This window comes from Phascolarctos cinereus, unplaced genomic scaffold, assembly GCF_003287225.1.
Source record: "Phascolarctos cinereus isolate Bilbo 61053 unplaced genomic scaffold, phaCin_HiC Scaffold_726;HRSCAF=1367, whole genome shotgun sequence".
Classification (NCBI taxonomy): Eukaryota; Metazoa; Chordata; class Mammalia; order Diprotodontia; family Phascolarctidae; genus Phascolarctos; species Phascolarctos cinereus.
The window spans coordinates 171,798,760-171,820,097 of NW_027556098.1; the positions used below are offsets into that span (position 1 = coordinate 171,798,760).

General features: G+C 36.2%; 1 protein-coding gene across 2 annotated transcripts in view; it reads left to right on the forward strand.

Moving 5' to 3' along the window:
- Positions 1 to 21,338, forward strand: part of EPC2 (enhancer of polycomb 2) — a 179,342-nt gene that overhangs the window by 1,061 nt on the left and 156,943 nt on the right. The window lies entirely within an intron of this gene.

Genomic DNA, 21,338 nt, shown 5'->3' on the forward strand with positions numbered 1-21,338 from the left:
GCAGGGGGTGGGGGGAGACGGGACGACGACGACGACACGGGGACCACTACATTGCAGCCTGCAGTATTGCATTAAGCAGGTCAGCATGCAAAAGCAGACCCCCCTTTTTTGTAGTGTTGCCTTCCCAGTACCTTAAGGTGCACGTAGTTGTTTTGTTGTATCCTTCTATACGAGACATTGCATTTTTCAGTGGGATATATGCGACCAGTTATGGTACTTGTCAGGGAGGGTCGCTGCTCTTTTCATTTTAAGGTTTGACATTTAAGGTGCTAAGATCCATTTCGTCTGGAATTCTAAGTTGTGGATTGTTGCAGGGCCTTTTCGCGATGGAATGCTTTTCTTGTTATGGGGGGTGACTTTTGCACCCGGTTGAATTTCAGGTGGCTTGATGCTGGGTGTTTATGACCCCTCGAGTGGTTTTACTTGCGTTCGGAGTTCGTAGTAACTGCACCCTCAAGAATTTCTTCAATGAACCTCCTTCCCCGCCTTATTGTCAACCCCCGGTGTGTGTGGATTGGTTCTCCTGCTTCTGTGGCTGTCAAAAGAAGGCTTGCATCTCTGTGATTGGTTTCCTCCTTTGACTATTAATATTGCAGGAAACACTTTTATGTCTTTGATTGGCTGCTCATGCTTCTGACCTCATTGTATTGCCCTCTTATTACTACTTTCCAGCTGTGATTTAATCACATCTCCCTTTAAAATTTGAATTACTGACTTACCCTTTCACTTGAAAACATGGTGGTGTTTTTACTTCTGAATACAACTTTCCTTCTTCCATTGTGATCTTGGAGAATATGTTTTCCAAGACTTTTGGAGATCAAATTCTTAAATTTTTTTTAAAGCTAGAGTAAAAAGTAACATTTATGGATGAAGTCTGTGCTTGAATAGAAGGAATTTCTTGAATGTTTTGAACTCATTGCACCAGTAACAAATAGTTGCTTATGGGACTAGCATTTAAAATAACAAAGTTCTATTCTGGATGAAGAATTACTTTGATTATTCTCTTTTATCCGTGATAGGCTTTTGATCTGTTCCAAGTATAGGGAACTCTCAGGTGAGAAATTCCTTTTATCAATTAAAGTTGTCGCTTTTCTCTGCAATATGTAGTCTTAGAGAGTTGGTTAGAGCACAAAAAAGTTAAATGACATAGCCAGATTCATACAGCCAATATGCATCAGAGGCAGAACAAGATTCCAGGTTTTGCTGATGTATTGGTTCACTCCCTATCCACTACACCCTACTGCCTCATATTTTATTAAACTTGATTTTAATAATTTTTAATAATTTTGATCTTATAACACTAAATTTCCATAGATATCATATACACATTTTTAGACTTTCAAAAAGACAGGCATGAAATGAATCCATCTACTCTTGGATATAATTAGTGTGGTAAAAAGAGCTTTGGACTGAAATTCAAGAGACTTGAGTTCAAAGTCTGGAGATGATACTGATTATAGCTGTCTGATCCTGGACAAATTGCTTATCTTTTTTTGGGTTTCACTTTTGCTCTTTAATAAAGTGAGAGACTTGTACTAGATATTAGAATCAGCTTATTCATTCTATCCTGTCCATATCTTTTGGGATCCTGATTCTATCATGCAAAGATTATTTTATGGTATTTCAGAGACCATTAGGTCAACCTGAAAAAAAAATCTTTCCTACAACATATCTGAGAAGTGGTCAGGCTTTGCCTAAAGACCTCATGTTGGGAAATTCTCCACTTTGGAATAACTCTAATTGTTGAAATGTTTTTCATTAAATCAAGCCAAAATTTGTCCCTTTACAATTTATATCCATTTCTGTTCTCTGGGGACAAAGAAGATAAGCATACCCCTTGTCTCCATGACAACCTTTCATTTGAAATCATCTACCTGTGTCAGCTATTAAGTATTCTCTTCTAATGGCTAAATACCCTAGCCTTCAATTGATTTTCATGTAGCCTGGTGGTTTCCCAACTTTGTTGCCCTCCTCTGGATACTCAATAGGTTATTAACATCTTTCCTAAAGTGTTGTATTAGCACTTATTGATCTTCTCCTCCTCCTTTTCCACCTCCTTTTCTCTTTTTTCCTTTCTAATACTGTCCCTCTCCTTCTCCCCCCTGACTGCAGGAAACTTCTTCTGCCAATGCAGATTGTCACCTCCTTTGGTTGCATAGTCTTAGAGAGTTGCCTCAAGGACTCAGCAGTCCTTGATTACAGTCAACATTTTGCCTGCCTTAATGCAGCCTAATAGCACAATTTGTTTGGATGCCATATCTAAAAGATCATTCTCAGCTGTAAAAGTCTGCAACTCAGTGAATACTTTGGTTATTATTATTATTATTATTATTTTTGTATTTCTGATGCATCAGAGCTTTCCAGCTTATTAACTTCCTTCCTAAAATGTGAAATTCCCCCCCCCCCCAAAAAAAGAGCAATCTCTTTTAGAACTACTTAACTATAGGATAGGAACTGGACCTACCATTTCATGGGAAACTACTGGTTGGAGAAACATCTTCCACTAATGTAGGTAGACACCTTTTCTGCAATTTATAGTCTTAGTTACTTAGATCACAGAGATTAAGTGATTTGCTCAGGATCACCAAGTATATGTCAGAGAGGGGACTTGAACCAAGGTCTTCCTGGCTCCAAGGCCAGCTCTCAATCCACTAAGTCATGTAGTTTTTCACCAGTTAATTATATACAGTGGCAAATAACTTACTGATTCATGGCTTACTGCTTTAGTCAGTCAGTAAGCATTTATTAAGAACCTTTTATGTGCCAGGCACTTTGCTAAGCACTGGAGATACAAAGAAAGGCAAAAGACAGTTCCTATTCTCAGGGAGTTTGCAGTCTAGTAAGGAAGATAACATACAAAAAACTACATACAAACCAAGCTATGTAGAAGATAAATTGGAGACAATTAACAGAGAGAAGGCACTAAAATTAAGGGGATTTAGGAAAGGCTTCTTGTAGAGGATGGGATTTTAGAGGATGGAGAGAGCAAGGGAGAAATCAGAAGGCAGAGATTAGGAGGGAGAACATTCTAAACATGGGAGACAGCCACTGAAAATGCTCTGTTTGGAGATGAGTGTCTTGGAGGAACTACAAGGAGGCCAGTGTCACTGGATTGCAAAATACATGGCAGGATGTAAGGTGTAAGAAGACTGGAGAGGTGGTAGTGGTGGTGGTAGGGGGCAGATTATGAGGGGTTTTGAATGTCAAACTCAGGATTTGACAGCTGAGTAGAGGATGTACTGGATTGGGGAGAGACTTGTGACAGGGAGGCCAACAGCAAGTTATTGCAATAGTGCAGGTGTGAGGTGATGAGGGCTTGGGCCAGGGTGATAGTGGCAGCAGAGAAGAGAAGGAGACATAGGAGAGATGTTTCAAAGGTAAAATCAGTAGGTCTTGGCAACAGATTGGATAAAGGAGTAGGAGGGAGAAAATGGGAAGAGTCAAGGATGACATCTAGGTTGTGAGCTTGGGTGACTGGTGGGATGAAGGTACATTCAACATGAATAAGGAAGTTAGGAAGAGGAGAGGGTTTTTGGAGGGGGGGAAGATAACTAGTTCAGTTTCGGACATGTTGAGTTTAAGATTATCTATGAGACATCCAGTTCAAGATGTCCAGTGGGCAATTGGAGATGCCAAGACTGGAGTTCCTCAGAGAGGGTAAAGCTGGTTAAGTAGATTTCAGAATCAGCATAGAAGATGGTAATTAATTCCATGGGAGCTGATGATATCACCAAGTGAAATAGTGTAGAAGGAGACAAGAACAGGGCCCAGATCGAGCTTTGGAGGACACCTACCTTTAACGTTTCGAGTATTTCCTGGACAGAGATCCAGCAAAGGAGACAGAAAGTGTGTTCGAATAGGAATAAAACCAAGAGAGAGTAGTGCTTATAAAACCTAGAGAGAAGAGAGTATCAAAAAGAAGGTGGTTAACAGTGTCAGGCTGCAGAGAGGTCAAGAAGGATGAGGATTGCAAAAATGCCATTGGATTTGGCATTTAAGAGATCATTAGTAACTTTGGAGAGAGCAGTTTTGGTTGAATGATGAGGTTGGAAGTCAGATAAAGAGAGTTAAGAAGAGAGAGGAAAGGAAGTGGGGGCACCTATTGTAAATGACTTTCTCAAGGAGTTTAGCCATAAAAAGGAAGAGAGATATGAGATTGTAGATAGTAGCTAGTAGTAGATGGATAAATTAAGGGAGGGTTTTTTTGGTTTTGTTTTAAGATGGAGGAGATATAGGCATGTTTGCAGGCAGGAGGAAAGCAGCCAATGATACAGTTTGAAGATTTGTCAGAGAATAAGGATGAGGGGAGCAGTCTGCTAGAGAAGGAGGAATAGACTGTATTGGGATTTTTTTCTTTCTTTAGCAATTAAATTCATATGTAAGTATTGATCCATATCTTCAAGTACTTGACCTGTGCCTCCTAATGACAGTATCAGAAAATTCTTTTTAACCTTTTCAGAAGAGCAGAGGTTGTGATTCTGTGGTATGATTGCCAAGCAGCTGGTTTGTGGTTGTCATTGGCATTTTAGCTATGACCGTATGTGCATATTCATTACCATCCCTAAATGGGGATCCACTGCATCCACTGTCCCTAAAAATCTGACTTTTGGCTACTTGGCAGTTTGCATGAATCAGGATTTGAAGTTGGTTGTAAATTCCTTACCCTGTATTCCAGAAGAGCAGGGCATAACTACCCTGGTACTTTAAAGAATGGACTATTTAAATTATATTCCCAAAGAATATGCTAGTCATTGAATTTTAGAGCTCGCAGAAGCCTTAGAATACACCTATTTTTCACTTGCCTTATTTTGCAGATTAAGAAACTGAGGTCCAGAGACTTTTAAGTGACTTTCTCAAGGTCATGTGACTATCACACGAAAGAGCCTGTGTCTGAGTTCTTTCTAATCTAGTGTTCTTTTATTCCTCAAGTTGTTGTGAAGATAAAATGAGATCATTTATGTCAAAGTACTTTCTACAATCCTGTAAAAATGTATGATGTGATTACTAGTAATAGATTTGATGCTTTCTGCTTTACATACTTGAAGTCTATTGCAGAACAAGGTACTAAATGGTTTTCTTAGAATTATTCATGTGTATATGAAGAAAACCCATACAGGAAGACTAACTAGAAAATTTAATACTTTTTTTTTAGCAAGGAGAATAATTTTATTTATTTTAAATATGATCCCCTGCTTTTATAAAAGTCATTGTTGCTTTAATGTCTGAGTAAATGATGTAGATTTTTGCATGTGTTAGAATTACATGTTTGTTGCATTGCAGACAACTTGCTTCAGAATTTTTAAGGGATCCATGCTCTCATCCATGTGCATACTTTTCTTCATCAGTTCAGATCCCAACCTAGCCATGCCTTCTGATTCTGTATGATCCTTGCCCATATCTTTTGATAATTGTTTTTCACGGGGTTCGCGTTGGATGTCTTTTTTTAGGTCTTTTTACATTTTGTAGGTAATAATCATATGTCAGTACCAGTAGAGTTCTCTGGCTGTCTCTCTCATCCTTCACTTTTACCACATGATTAGCTTGCAATTCATATGCTAATAAATGAGTTGTAGGATCATAAGCTTACAAATATGTGCCTATTATAATAGAATTATAAGCATAACCCTTATAATTTTACTGATTTTTTTTGTTTTTTGCATGTAGGTGCCTTATATATTTAGTTTCATAATATGCCTAATGAATAAGAATAGGTGCAGTATATGCCCAGTTTAATAACTATTTCTAATGAATAAGAACTAAATAACATTTGTCTTTCACAGTAAAGTTTATTTTATATGAAATTGCAGGAGAATATAGATTCTACATAGTCATTGTAGGTATTTTTGAAAAAATTATACAAATTTCATTAGGACACTTTAAATAACTTAAGACAATTGATTTATTTGTCTGTAAGTTTTAGCATGGAGATTTTGAGTCTCCTGAATCTTTTGATTTTCTTTTTTAAGACTCAAAACCTGCATACATGGCATTATATCACTTTATTCCATGTTTCTTTTTCTCATGTTGCTGTGCGGTAGTAACTGATATTCATAATAATGGTCCCTAGGCACTGCAAGGTTCCCAAATTGCCTTTTGAATCAGGTGGATATTAAATTGTTTTCTATAGTTTTAGTCTTAAGTATTTTGTTGTGTTTTAATTCTTTAAGAAAAAATTTACACTGTGTGGGCCAACTTTACATCAATCTTTTCAGTTACCTTGAACTGATTCTGAATATGTGACATTTTGTTGTTTAGTGCTATTTTCTTAGCAACACAACGCCAGCAATGAGAAGTAATCGATCCTTATTAGTGTAGTTTCTCCCCAGTACTGGCAACATCGTGGTTATATGAGTAACTGTTAGCTAGTATGTCTCGAAGTGCATATCAAAGTATACAGGAAGTGTGAGGAAAACACTCTTTTATTACTTAGAGTAATTTGTTGTTCTTCATTTGTTTCAGTCGTGTCTGACTCTTTGTCACCCCATTTGGGGTTTTCTTGGCAAAGATACTGGAGTGCTTTGCCATTTCCTTCTCCAACTCATTTTACAGATGAAGAAACTGAGGCAAATAGGATTAAGTGACTTGCTTAGGGTCACACAGCTATTAAGTGTCTACGGTCAGATTTGAAATGACATTTTCCTCTAGTCCTGGTGCTCTATCCACTGTGCCACTTAGAATAATACTCCTGTTTTTATTTACTAAAGCAGAGAGGCAGTACGTTTATGGAACATTAGCTGAGTAATTCCAAAACATGTTCCCTGTCACAATGCTAGCCAGGAGTCGTTTTTAGAGTTATGGGCCTCACAATTCAAAATTTTATGCAATTACATTTTTAAGTACATATTCAAATTCATACTTTTAGGAAAAGTATATAGTGTTTTGAATATCTTTTGTTTTGATTGTAGCATTTAATATAGTATAACTTTACGTAGTAGAGATATTCCTGAAAACTTGTGTGTTAATGGCTATTTAAAAATTGACTAATGTTTTAAATTCATTGGAATACATCAATCATTTATTCAGCACTTTCTATATTTAAGATTGATTGCATTGGCTTTTATATGGGATATCAACTCTCTAAACTATGGCTTCTGGTGTTTGCCATTCTCAGGGAGCTTACAGTCTAATTAGTGATATAAAGAAATGGGACAGATAAAATACAAAGTAGTAGTATAGAGGAGGGCTACCCAGATGGTTGAAAAAATTGTGGCCGTGTAGCCTGGGGGGGAAGGGAGAATATATGATACCTGTCTTCAAGCATGTATTTGAAAGGCTGTCATGCAGAAGAGCTACAACTTTTTTTTCTCCAGAGGACAAAACTAGGTGAGGTGGGAACTGCAAATTTAGGCTTGATATCAGGAAAACTACTGACAATTTAGAGCAAGCCAAAATTGAATAGGCAGTTTTTGAGAGTTGGTGGGTTCCCTTTTCTTGGAGGTCTTCAAACATAGGCTGAATTGATGACTTGTCAGGTATTATTATATGGGAGTTAATTCTGGGCCTGCTGAGGTCTCTTCTAACCCTAACATTCTGTGATTCTGTGAATAAAATAAAGAAATACTGAAGTAGTTCTGAGGAAATTGAAATTACTACGAATTGGTATAGTCAGGGAAGGCTTCAAGGAAGTAGGTCTTGAGCTGAATTTAGTATTTTTGTATTTTTAGGCAATTGGGGTTAAGTGACTCGCCCAGGGTCACGCAGCTGGTGAGTTCTGGTGTTTGATCTGAGGCCGAATTTGAACTCAGGTCCTCCTGACTTCAGGGCTGGTGCTCTATCTACTGTGCCACCTAGCTGCCCCACAATTTAGTATGGTTGTAGAATGGAAGGAGAAACTTGTAGAGTAGCATAGATGGAAGAGTGTTTTGTATTTGAGAATTGTGGGAGATAATGTTAGAAAAATGCCTTGTACATAGAAGGCATTTATTATATATTTATTAAATAATTGGGTGCCAGGTAGCTTATGGGAAGGGTTTTGAATCCTAGGTTGGAAAATATTTAATCCTGTAAATGTAGGGGAATTTTTTTTTTTGACAAGGCATTCAGGTGACTTTCCCAAGGTTATACAGCTAGTTAAGTGTCAAATGTCTGAGGTCATATTTGAGCTCAGGTCCTCCTGACTCCAGAGCAGGTTCTCTGTGCCACCTAGCTGCCCCTGGAATGATTTGTTATTGATGAGAGAAGAGACTTAATGAAAATTCTTGTATTTTGCATATTCCCTTTTTGGAATATCATTATTCCATCATTTATTGTTTAGATAAAAGTTTGATAAAGGGTAAAAGTCTAGACTTTCATTTATGTTTTCCTAAAAGTGGAATGTATCTTAAAATTTTCATTTGTATAACATATAGTATGTTTTAGTTTAAAGTTATTAAACTTTATTATTAAATGTTAAAGTGTTATCAAACTTAACATTAAATACTTTGTTTACATAGTAATTTATAGTGCAGAACTAAGCAAACATACATACCTTCAGTAAAATATTTGTAGCCCATAGATATATATATATATATATATGACTTTTAAAAATGCCTGTACTGTTATGATTAGTAAAATACAAATTCATCTACAAGTTATTGAATTAATAGAAGTATTTCATCATTGTTATTTTCTCAATCAAAGGCTGTAACAGTGCACTGAACTAGAGGTCCACCTAAGTTTTGATATTATAAAGGGGTCCTCACACTTGGAAATATTGGAAAACACTTATCTGGATCAACACATTTATTTCGCAATTGACGAAATAGGTCTAAAGAAGTTAGGTGCTAAAAAAAAATAGACAAGTCCCTCAGTAGAAAAGAAACATGCAGAAGAAAATAAATAGGCACCTGGTCTTCTGTTAACTCAGAGACCATTACTACTGGTAAAACTGAAAAATAATCTGGCAGGAGTAAGATACAGACCAACATTTCACACAGTATAGCCAGATAAGCTTTCAGTGAATACATTATTTAGACATAATAAAGGTTGGCATCTTAAACAAGGTAGAAGAGCTAGAAAGAAATTACCTTGTTAATCTGTGGATGGGGAAGATTTACTGGCTAAATCAGGGATAGAGAGGATCATGAGAAGATAAAATGGATGATTTTTGGTTATATAAAATTTAAAAGTTTTTGCATAATGTCAGTGTGTAGCTAAAACTAGGTAAACAACTGGGGAAAATACTTATTGACCAATTGACTTGTAAGTGTCCCAGCCAGGACTGGAACTCAGGTCTTTTGACTTTTAGGCTGTTGTTCTTTCTTTTTTGCTACTCTGCACTATAAATTTGTACCACATAATAATGGCACTTAATCATGTGCTATTTTGTGGTGTTTGTTGTTTCATGTGTGTTAGTCTTGTTTTTCCAAATAAATAATAATCTCTCTGAAGGCAGGATTTATGTCTCATTCGTCATTTCTACCTGTACTTAGCACAATCCTTGGTGAATACTGCAAGCTCAAAACATACTTATTTAAGTGGATCGCTTATTATAATAAGGTGTTGTTTTTGTCCCATCTTTAAGTGACATATGGTATGTCTTTACTGCTTGTACCTAGAATGAAGAACAAGGTACAGTTAAATTCAGTTAGTTTACCTTTCTAAGACATAAAACCATTAACGCCCTGGTGTATCATTGTTACTTAAAACTTGCTTTGCTTTAAGTAAGAAATGAATATGGATCAAATTTCATTTAGATTTGATTTTAGCAATTTAAAAATATAAGTTGATGGATAGCTGCTCACATTTTTTGCTGTGTAGAAGACCAGCTGGGGAAAAATTTGGTGTAAAAATGGGGCAGTAGAAAATAGAATTTGTAGCACCAAATTAGGCATTGATAAACTGGTAGGTTATATAATTAACATCGAAACCAACATAGCAATGAATATGATTCTATACATTTGTTTAAAATGTACAATTTATACACATAGCAGTTGAGCTAGAGGCAGCATGTAGTAGTCAGTGTGACTTAGGTTTACGTCTTTTTGCTAATCCTAAGAAACTCTCTAAGATTATAAATTTCTGAACTGTTTCAGATCCTGCCTTATTAGAGGGAGTTTTCTCAATGGATTTTCAAATCACAGGTCCAGACTAAAAATACTTTAAGGAAGAAATCTATTCTTAGTGTTGTGCAGGATACAGAAGACGTGAATGACAGCACCTTTGCCCCCAGAGATTATACATAGGAAATATTTAGAGTACTATATGAGAGTAAATATAATAAAGTGCTAAAATATGAGAATGAATATAGTTAAGTTCTAAAATAGCTAAGTGGTATGGAAGGTTAAAAAATGGAAAAATCGGTGTGACCTGAGAACTTCGGAGAGGTATAATTTAATTTAGATCTTGAAAGAAGAGTAGTATTTAGATAGGTAGAGTGCAGCAGGGAGTGTATTACTAATGGTTTGGTGGTTGGTAGTGAGGAGAGGCTTCATGGGCTGAGGCCCTGGAGAAGACTAGAGAATGAATAGTGATAAGAGGGGTGTGAGATACAGAATACCTTGTTAAACATTTTTCAAATATAATTGATCAAGCCTTTGTGAAGCCTGATCTTTGATTATTATATGTTTGTCCTACATTATAGTTGAACAAATTCCAGATCAAGATATTCCATCATATAATTCCAGTTCTCTGTCTGCTTTGAAAGTGGATCATAACCTAGATTTTAAAATTGCCTCTAGGTTGCCTGTTACACTGTTTTGTTTTCCTATTCGTCCATGGTGGAAATTGTCTTATTGTCATTAAGTTAGCATTATTGAGAAAGGAGAGGAATAAACAGTTTAATTTAACCGAAGAACTTTTTTTTTAGTACTTAATATGTGCAAGTGTCTGGAGGAACAACAAAATGAGGGGCAACAAAATAGCCTTAAAGCATTTTAGAAAATCTTAAAATTTTATCTTATTTAGAAGAAATCTAGAAAAGTCCTCTAGAATAGATTCTTAATCTGGTGTGTGTGTGTGTCTGCGCGTGCGCGTGTGTGTGATGGACCTCTTTGGGTGTCTGGTGAAGTCTTATTTCTTGGAATGAAGCCATTTCAGATATTTTTCAGATGCATAAAATGAAATACAGAGGATTACAAAGGAAACCAGTTATGTTGAAATAGATATCAAAATATTAAAAAAGCTACTTCGAAGGTCCCAAGTTAAGAGCCCTTGCTCTAGAACATAGGTTCCCAAAGTGGGCCTTATTGCCCCCTGTGGGGTGCTGCAATGTTAAGGAAGGGGGGGGTAGTAGCTTTGGGTGCAAATAGGGGGCACTGAATAAAAATGAGGGGGTGGTGGAAGCATAAAGAAGAGAAGAAAATTTTGAAAAACTTCATACGTGTTTCATCTGTTGTGTAATAGAGCTAAAGTTGTAGTGATTATATTATTTTCCAAATAAACACAAAATGCAAGTTATAATGGATCAGTGGTCAAGTCCGACAACAGGTCTTAACAAACAAGTGTTGGCAGGTGAGTGTGTAGTGCATTTTTGGGAAGTCTAGCATGCATGGGGAGGAATACGTTCGTGTATTTGTTGATTACAATATGTGGTTACAAAGCGCAATATTGTGGCATCAAAATTTCAATGCAGGAAAAAACCTATGAACTTAAAATAAATTGTTAAATTTAAGATGCATCATTTAAAAGATATTTTATAATATTTTGAAATGACACACATTAAAACCATTAAAGAGTTAAAAGAATATAGATTTCCGGGGGAGTGCTGAGTAATTTGTTTTTGTTTTGAAAAGTGGGTGATAAGCCAAATAAGTTTGGGAACCTCTGCTCTAGAAGAACAAAGGCATAGCCTTGGCTGTACTTCATCATGCTCAAAATTTTGAAGTGTTATAGAGAGAATGCTGGCCTCAGAGCCAGAAGACCTTTTGTTTCATTCCTTTCTCTCACATACTGGCTGGGAGGTAGGCAAAATCACTTAACCAATCTCAATTCTCTACACAACTTTGAGACCATAGAAGTTTCAGAGAAGGTGCTGACCTGACCTGCATTAGTGAAGGGTTTTTCTGTATCTTTCCTTATCTAGATTTTCACTCTTAAAGGTCCAATCCCTATCTCTGTTCCTATGTACTTAGGTACTGTTTTAGGTGCTGGGGATACAAAGACTGTCATTCTCTCTTTTCAAAGGAGCTTATAGTCTATTAGGAGAACACACTGTAATACAAATAAATACAAGTAAATGCAAAGTATATACAATGTAATTTCAAGGAGAGAATGTGTTAATACTTATTAGTGATGGGTTAGGGAAGAATCAGGAAAGGTCTTTTTGTAGGAGGTGGCATCCAAACTATGCTTTGAGTAAGGTAAGGATTCTACTAGTTGGAAATGGAAAAATATATCCTAGACTTATGTAGAAATGAGATACATTGACAGGCCATTTTGACTGGAATATAGTTGTTTGTCCTTTGTTTTCAAAGATGACCAGTGACTTCGCAGAATTGGATTTAAGTGAGGCAGAATTGCACAAACTTTTCAGCCTCACTATCTTTTCCTGAATCATTGAAGTCCAGTGACAAGATGAAAGTATGAGTGGAGATGGCACAGGATGCATTGGTTGATTGACCTTGGCATCTTCGATGTCTAACCAAACTCTAAGCACTCCATAGTGCCTGCTTTAGTTGCCTTCATGGCCTTGGGAACAAATTGTTCTCATTTGCCCATTCAGCGGGGAAAGTCTTCACATAGAAACAAATAGAAACCCTCGGTAACTCACCTACAGCTTTTAGGTCCATTGATTACCCTCAGCCTGGTTCAGCCCATCTGCTTGAGGATTTACTGGAGTGAAGCCACAGGTGAGACAGTTGAGTGCCAAGTAGACACCAAAGTGGATGAGTAGCCCTGAAAAGGGCTCAGCTAGCCCTCAAAATGGAGGTGCTAGTCCTCTTTGAACACCCCATATGTCCCTTACATACTGGAATATAGTATTGTGAAAGGGAAGGACTGGAATAAAGCTGGAAAGGTAGTTGAGAGCCTTATTGTGGAGGACTTGAAATACCAAACAAAGGAGTTCGTATTTTGTTTTCAAGGCAATAGGGAACCACTAAAGGGTTTAAAAAAAATTTTTTTTAAGCTAACTTGGTTACATGGTCATATCAGTGTTTTAGATTTAGCCATTTGGTAACTATATGGAGGATGGATTGGACAGGGAGACCAACTAACAGGAGGCAGGAAGACCACATGGCTATTTAAGCATATGTTTGACTGTCTTTCTATCTACTCATTTCCTACTCTTTCTTAACTCTTTTGTTTTATTTCAAACAATTAAAAAATTTTATGGACATCTCTTATTTTAATATAACCTTTATTTCTAAATCTCTCTCTCCCCTTTCCCTACCTAGAGAACAAATAATTTTGGAACCTTGGAACAAATAATTTTTTTTGAAATTTAATTTTTTTTTTAAAAAGAGAAAAATAAAAACAGTCCAGTAGAACTTAACCAATATTTCATCCAAAACTGACAGTATATCCAAAGTTCTACATCCATGTTCTTCCACTTCAGAAAGGATTAAAGCTTTTTCTTTTGTGCCTTTTATGGGACAGAAGAGCTAACAATGATTACAAAGAGCTTCGCAAACAAATAATTCTAAACCTGTACTTCCTGTGGTACCTGTGTATCTGTTACTCAATTTCTCTATGGAGAGTGCCCAGTAGTTACTGTTTTTGTTATTGTTGTTGTTGTGTTTTTTGTTTTATTTTTGCTCTAGTTTTCAGTTACCTTTGTCCACGGACATTTAGGAATGACAATGAATAAATTGAAAGTCCCACATAAATCTCAGGCTTTAAAAAGGAGAACTATATTATTGTAGATAATCCATAAACAAGAAAAGTAGGTCCAGAAAAATTGAGTTGGTTGTATTGGATTTATTGGTTATTCATAAGTGAAATTTTGAGCCAGTTACATTCTCTCCAGATCCCAGCCCCAGTGCTTCACCACACTTTCTCCAAAGACTTAGTTCTTGAAGATTACCATTTTTCGTGATTACTGTGCCCCCTATGAGAGAGGCATGTTCTATTGGACTTTAGTGGCTATTAATTTAGTAATGAGGTTTGATGCTTCAAGGTATGGAAGTGCTAGCAGTTTCTCCCAATGGACTGAATTTTGAGCTGCATGTGAGCAGGTGAACATGTGAGAAAGCATTGAAGGCGGAGACAAATCTTGATCTGTATTGATTTAATTTTTTAAAAAATATATTTTTATTGATAGCTTTTGTTTTCTATGTCACCAAAATTTCTCCTAATATCTCTTCTCCCTAAGAGTTTTCCCACATAACAAATAATATTTTTTTAAAGAAAAAAATTAGCAGAACTGATCAATACGTCAAAAGAGTCTAAAAATACATGAGTGTACCACAGTAATGGGCCTCTTAATTGCAAAAGTGAGCATGTGTTTTTTTATCTCTTTTTTGGACCCATGTTTGTTTTTTGTAATTTTGCAACATTCACTTTTTTTGGATAATATTTTATTTTTCTCTCCAGTTACGTGTAAAAACAATTTTTAACATTTAAAGAAAATGAGTTCCAAATTCTCTCCCTGCCTCCCTCCACTCCCCCCTCTCTGAGATGGCAGGCAATTTGATATAGGTTATACATATGCAGTCATGTAAAACATATATCCATATTGGTCATGTGAAAAAAAACACACTGGCAAAAAAAAAATAAAGTGAAAAATGGAGTGCTTTCATGTGTATTCAGATTCCATCAGTTTTTTCTTCGGGTTTGGATAGCATTTTTTATTATGAGTCCTTTGGAATAGTCTTAGATTATTGTATTGCTGAGAATAGCTGAGTCATTTGTAGTTGATAATCCTTATAATATTTTGTTATTGTGTAATGTTCTCGTTCTGCTCACTTCACTCTGCATCAGTTTATGTAAGTGTTTATAGATTTTTCTGAAATCATCCTGTTCATCATTTCTTATCACACAATAGTGTTTTATTACTACAATCATATATCACACCTTGTTCAGCCATTCCCTAATTTATGGGCATCCCCTCAATTTCCAATTCTTGGCCACCACAAAAAGAGCTGCTATAAATAATTTTGTATAAATAGATCCTTTTCCTTTGGGATACAGACTTAATAGTGGTATTGCTGTGTCAGAGGGTATGCACAAATTTATAGTGCTTTGGGCACAGTTTGAAATTGCTCCCCAGAATGGTTGGATCAGTTCACAGTTCCACCAACAGTGCATTAGTGTTCCAATTTTCCCACATCCCTTCAACATTTATCATTTTACCTTTCTGTCATATTAGCCAATCTGATAGGTGTGAGGTGGTACCTCAGAGTTGTTTTAATTTGCATTTCCTTAATCAATAGTGATGTAGAGCATTTTTTCTACATGACTAGATAACTTTAATTTCTTCTTCTGAAAACTGGCTGTCCATATACTTTGGCCATTTATCAATTAGGGAATGACTTGTATTCTTATAAATTTGACTCAGTTCTCTATATATTTGAGAAATGAGGGCTTTATCAAAGACATTTGCTATAAAAATTTTTCCCCATCTTTTTGCTTTCCTTCTAATCTTGATTGCATTGGCTTTGTTTGTGTAAAACCTTTTTAATTTAATATAATCAAAATTATTCATTTTACGTTTTGTAATGTTCTCTGTTTCTTGTTTGGTCATAAATTCTGCCATTCTCCATAGATCGGACAGGTGAACTATTCAACCTAATTTGCTTATGGTATCAGTCTTTTTTATCTAAATCATGTACTCATTTTGACCTTTTCTTGATATGTGATATGAGTTGTTGGTCTATACTTAGGTTCTGTAAAACTACTTTCCAATTTTCCTAGCAGTTTTTGTTAACTAGTGAGTTCTTATCCCCAAAGCTTGGATCTTTGGGTTTATCAAACACAGGATTTCTCTAGTTATTTTCCTTTGTTGTTGTTTAGTTGTGTCTGACTCTTTGTGACCCCATTTGGGGTTTTCTTGGCAAAGATGCTGAAGTGGTTTGCCGTTTCTTTCTTTAACTTGATTTATAGATGAGGAACTGAGACAAACAGGGTTAAGTGACTTGCCTAGGGTCACACAGCTGGTAAGTGTCTGAGGCCAGATTTGAACTCAAGAAAATAGATGAGTCTTCCTTATTCAAAGCTTAGTGCTCTGTGCACTGTGCCACCTGGCTGCCCCTGATAAATGTTGTTTATTGCTGTGTATTGTATACCTGATCTAGTCTACTGATCTACCTCTCTATTTCTTAGCCAGTATAGGATTATTTTGATGATTACTGCTTTGTAATACACTTTGAGATCTGGTATGGCTAGGCCAACTTCCTTCACATTTCTTTTTTATTAAGTTCCTTCATATTCTTGATCACTTGTTATTCAAGACCAGCTCTATAAAATAATTTTTTGGTAGTATGATTTGATATGGCTGAATATGTAGCAACATTCACTTGATTTTTTGTGTGTTTGTGTTTTTCCATTTGTAGTGTTATAGTCATTGTATATATTGTTTTCTTGGCTCTCCTTACACTTCACTTTGCATCAGATTGCATACGTGTTGCCATGCTTCTCTGTGTTTATCATATTCATAGTTTCTTATTGCACTGTATTATTCCATTACATTTGTGTACCAGATTTGTTTAGCCCTTCCCCAATTGATGGGTTTCTACTTTCCCGCCAATTCTGTGCTATCACAAAAAGTGTTGGTATAAATATTTGGGTGTATATAGAGACATCTCCTCAATAACCTCATTGGTTATTGATTATTAGCCTAGCAGTGGAATCTGTGGGTAAAAAAAAATATATGGACATTTCAGTAAGTTTATTTGTAGAAATTCAGATTGCTTTCCCAAATGGTTGTATCTCTCTTGTTTTTTTGGTTGTGATCATAAGTCTGGCCGAGTTGGAACCTGGAGAGACTAGAACTAGACAACCAAATGAATTCTGTTTGGGGTCAGGACCAGTGAAGGAATTTTGCTCTCCTGCTGCATAAATTTGTTTGGAATGTTAGCTCTTTGTTGAATTGAGTCGTCAGATTGTTGCCCTATGAGAATGAGAACTGGATTCTTCTTTGGTTCTGGATCCTGACGCTGTGTTGTAGTGGGTATGGGACCCTATGATCCCCTTAGCTAAGGACACTGTTCTCCTATGCCTCTACCTGTATTGCTGGGTCAGGAGAGTATCACTACTAGGCAGTAGGAATTATGCTAAACTTCTGCTGTATGAACTAGCCACTGGCTTGCCTTTTTTTTTTTTTTACCTCAGGTAATCATGAAGCAGTGCCCCAGTACCAACCAAATACCAAGGATTGTCTCCTCACGAGGAAAATTTTTCAGTGTATACATAAAATATATACTACTACTATCACATTTGGTCAGAGCTGCAGTTCCCAAACTGAGAAGGAAATTAAACCAGAAAATGTTTAGGCTTGTTTATAGATTTATTTAGATTTAGAAGGAGACTTAGAGCTCATCTAGTCTATCTTCTCCATTTTACAAATGAGGAATTGAAGCTGAGAGAGGTTAAGTGAATTGCCCAAAATCATGGAGGTAATAAACAGGGCCAGAATTCAAGTCCACATCCTCTGATGCTAGTGCTGGCATACTTTCCGCTGTACCAAGATGCCTGCCTTACGTATTTTTTAAACATTCTCTGCAATGTTGAGGAGAGGAAAAGTTAGAATAGAGAGGAAAATATACCAAGAGAAAATAAAACCAGTAGAACACTTACTTAGGTAGCATTATTGTGTTGTCATGTTTCGTTTGGGCCCAGTTATTTCATGTATTTCATCCCTGTGAGCTGGTTACCTTTGCTTTAACCAGTAGCCCAAATGATACCATTTGTCTAGGTCAGCCACATAACAAATGTATGGTTGAATCAGTAATTCTGAATACTACAGAGCTAGTGCCAAGTGGGTTGCCCAGCTTCATCTTGGTTACCTAGACCCATCCCCAACCTTTCTGCTAGTGTCCCCTTATCCTTTTCTGTTCCTGGTCATATGACCTTTGCCCTATCTCCCACCCCGAAAATTTTCTTCTCTCCCAAATGGAACTCATACTTCCTGCTCACTCCTTCCTTCTCACTGGTGGTAGAATGGACCTCCCTAGGCTCCCAATTCTGTGATGAGTACCCTAAAATATTAAGGATCTTGCCATTCTCCCTGTAGCTGAATCCTTCTGTGTGTGCTGGTCTCTCCCAATTAGAAGTTGAGCTAAATGAGATCTAGGACATTCCTATTTCTAAGGAGACGCTGAGCAAGTGTTCTCTTTCAGCTTCATATCCTTCAGACTAATTAACCACTCAGTCAGTAAATATTTATTAAGTGTCTTCTATGTGCCAGCTATGGTGATAAATACTGGAGGATACAAAAAAGAGGCGAAAGACAAGTCATTCTTCTCAAGGAGTTCACAGTCTAGTGGAGGAAACATTTTGACTACATGTCATTTTGGCAGTGGATTTATTTAAAAAATAGTTATACCAGTACAACAATTTAGATGTCTTTGTAGAGTTTATTATCCAGACTATCTTTACTATACCCCAAATTTTGGCGAAAGTATAAATGAATGAAAACTATTTCCTCTATCATACTATAATGATTTGATTTAAATCCTAGTTAATCATTGAGGGTCTTAGTAGATAAACTTGACCATGTAGTTTTATACCTACCTCTCCAACTTTATTCACCATTTTGTTGATTATTATTATTGGCAATCTATGCACAATATACAATATTATACTGTGTTAAGATTTTGGACTGCCTTAAGAAAGCCAATTAAAATTGTGGATTTATTTACATTACTTTGAGGTAAATTTTGCTTAATGATCAGATTTTTCACATGCATGCACATTATATTTCTATAGAAACAGGTGCTTGTGCAAAACTTCCTATTAAGCACCAACAAAACAAGTTAGGTATTGTGACTTTTATTATGAAAGAATTATGCCTAGAAGAAGGGGCATAATTAAGGATTACTCAGCTTTCTGTTTTTTTTAGCTTTTATTTAGTATTTTGTTTTTCCTCAGCTACATGTAAAAACTATTTTTAACATTCATTGAGTTCCAGATTCTCTCCTTTCCTCCCTCTCTACCTGCACATTGAGAAGACAAGCAATTTGATATGTTATACATGTGTAGTCATGCAAAGTATATCCATAATGGTCGTGTTGTAGAAGAAAACATAGACCAAAAAATTTTAAGAAAAATAAAGTTAAAAAAAAAGTATGCTTTAATCTGTATGCGGACACTATTAGTTCTTTTTCAGGGGATGGATAACATTTTTCGTCATAAGTCTTTCAGAATTGTCTTGGTTGTATTGCTGAGAATAGCTAAATTAATCACAGCTGATCACCTTACAATATTGCTGTTACTTTGTACACAGTACATTTCACTTTGCTTCGGCCCATGCAAGTGTTTCCAGGTTTTTCTGAGAGCATCCTGTTGTTCATCATTTCTTATAGTACAATAGTATTTCATCATAGTTACATATCACAACTTGTTCAGCCATTCTCCAGTTGATGGGTATTCCCTCAATTTCTAATTCTTTACCCCCAGAAAAGAGCTGCTAGAAATATTTTGGTACGTACAGGTCCTTTTCCTTTTTGATTTTTTTTGTCTCTTTTGAGATACAGACATAATAGTGGTATTGCTAGGTCAAAGGGTATGTGCATAGTTTTATAGCAATAGTTTTTTTGGGTCATATTTCCAAATCGCTGCATTGAATGGTTGAATCAGTTTACAGCTCCACCAATAGTGCATCAATGTCTCATTTTTCCCACATCCCCTCCAGCATTTGTCTCATACTATATATATATATATATATATATATATATATATATATATATATACACACACAACACACGTAATATATATAATATATGTAATATATATAATATATATGTAATATATATTTCATATATATATATATATATAATATATATATATATATGTATATATATATATTTGGTGAGGCAGTCGGAGTTAAGTGACTTGCCCAGGGTCACATAGCTAGTTAGTGTCAAGTGTCTGAGGCCGCATTTGAACTCGGGTCCTCCTGACTCCAAGGCTGGAGCTTATCCACTGCGCCACCTAGCTGCCCCAATGGATCTTATTTTTATAAATTTGACTCAGTTCTCTATGCTTCAGAAATGAGGCCTTTATCAGAGAAACTGGTTTCAAAATTTTTTTCATAGTTACTGTTGCTAACTGTATTTCCTTCTATCCTATCCCATTTATTATATTCTCTCACCTTTCACCCTGTCCCTCCTCAAAAGTGTTTTGCTTCTGACTAATCCCTCCCTTTTATTAATCCCCCCCCCCATCCCCTTTCCCTCCTGCTTTCCTGTAGGGTAAGATAGATTTCTATACCCAATTGAGTGTGAATGTTATTCCGTCTTTGAGCCAGTTCTGATGAGAGTAAAGTTCACTCACTCCCCCTTACATCCTCCCCCCTTTCCTTCCACTGTTAAAAACCTTTTTCTTGCCTCTTTTAGGCGAGATAATTTACCCCATTCTACCCCTTTCTCTTTCTCTCAGTACATTCCTCTCTTACCCCTTAATTTTATTTTTTAGGTATTATTCCTTCATATTCAACTCACACCTATGCTCTCTGTCTATATATACGCCTAACTACCCTTCAGCTTTCTCTTTATTTTGGGGGGAGGTGGCATTTCTTCAGTATTTTTAAATAATTTTATTTATTTATTTTAAGTTTTTAGCGTTCACTTCCATAAGATTTTGCATTCCACATTTTCTCCCCATATCTCCCCTTCACCCACCCCAAGATGGTGTGCAATTTGATATAGGCTCTACTTTGCATTCATATTGAGCCTATTTTTGCATTAGTCACGTTGTGAAGAAGAATTAGAACCAATGGGAGAAACCACAAGAAAGAAGAAATTAAAAAAAATGAAAAAAGAGAGAGCAAATAATATGTTTTGATCTGCAATCAGACTTTATAGTTCTGTTTTCTGGATGTGGACAACATTTTCCATCATGAGTCCATTGGAGTTGTCTTGGATCCTTGTGTTGCTAAGACCACACCTTACGTATTTTTTAAACATTCTCTGCAGTGTTGAGTAGAGGAAAAACTAGAATAGAGAGGAAAATATACCAAGAGAAAATAAAACCAGTAGAACACTTACTTAGGTAGCATTATTGTGTTGTCATGTTTCATTTGGGCCCAGTTATTTCATGTATTTCATCCCTGTGAGCTGGTTACCTTTGCTTTAACCAGTAGCCCAAATGATACCATTTGTCTAGGTCAGCCACATCACACCTTGTGGCTGTTACTGTATACCACGTTCTCCTGGTTCTGCTCACTCAGCATCAGTTCATACAAGTCTTTCCAGGTTTACTGAAGTCTGCTTGCTCATCATTTCTTATAGTACAATAGTATTCCATTACATTCATATGCCACA